Genomic DNA, 1,232 nt, shown 5'->3' on the forward strand with positions numbered 1-1,232 from the left:
GGGGATCGGGGAAGAGACGAGAGTGGGCACGTGGGGGAGGAGGTGCGGGAGGAGGAGGCGGCTAGGGTCCACGGCGGCGCGGTCTGAGGGGCGTCGGCGGCGGCGAGGTCTGCGGGGCGTTGGTGGCGGCGAAGTGGGCGGGACTGCGAGGTCGGGGCTAGGGTTTGGAGGGAGAGGGCAGGGGCGAGCGGGGCTGGGATGCGGGAGGACGGGGTGCGAGCGCGGGTCTGCGGGGGGGAGGCGGCCAGGCGCTCGCTATGGGATATTTTCCCAGTCATGCGAAATGACAGAAATGCCCCCGGCGGGGCACCGGAATTGCACGCGGTGGCACGCGTTTTCGACTACTATTCATTGTAGCAATGTCTCCTCTCCATCCAGCGGCCCAGATCGTCCGGAGGCTCGATCCGACGGACCAGAACGCATCAAACTTTCGATCCGACGGCCAGGATGAGCTAAACTCTGATAAGCCTGAGGGGCTCCCAACTAACATAGTTCTGGATACATTTAGAGCATCTCCAGCCGTTGAGCCATTTTTTTCGCCGCTTGGGGGGCTGCCGGCGAAAATTTAAGCCTGGGGATGAAAATTTTCCCAGCCGTGTCCACCCCCAAGCATCCATGCCGTTGTCGTCGAAGAGGTGGCGCCGTTGGCACGCACGGGCGCCGGGTCGGCCGCTGCTCCCCTCCTCGAACGTGTCGAGCGCCGCGGCCGCCGCGCGCTGGAAGATGCCGCAGCCGTCGAGCGTTGAAGCTGCTGGCCGCGCGGGGCAGCCGGAGAGTACGCTCTGAAGGGCGGCCTCGGAAATGCAGGTTTCCGACAGGGTGAGCTCGGTGAGGGCGGCGGCGGCGGCTGAGGCCCCGGCGTCGGAGAGGTGGCACTTGTCAAGGGCGAGGACCTGGAGGGCTGGGCAGCCGAGAAGGGGGTCGGCGAGCGCGTCGTGGCACCACTCGGGCGAGAAGCAGAGGGAAACCTCGCGGGCGCGCTTGGCGGCGAGCTGCCGGAACCAGGCCTCGGCCGCGGGGACGCGGCCGTGGAAGGAGGTCTGGGAAAGGCGGAAGAGCGCGACGGGGGTGGGGTGGGAGGCTAGGGCACGGGTGACAAACGCGTCGAGCGCCGCGGCCGCCGCGTGCTAGAAGAAGTCAAGGCGGCGAGGAGGTGGGGCGGCTCGAGGAGGCAGGGCGGCGAGGAGGCGAGCGACGAGCGCGGCCGGAGCGGCGAGGAGGCGCGCGACGAG

Source organism: Triticum aestivum, chromosome 7D (assembly GCF_018294505.1).
Source record: "Triticum aestivum cultivar Chinese Spring chromosome 7D, IWGSC CS RefSeq v2.1, whole genome shotgun sequence".
Classification (NCBI taxonomy): Eukaryota; Viridiplantae; Streptophyta; class Magnoliopsida; order Poales; family Poaceae; genus Triticum; species Triticum aestivum.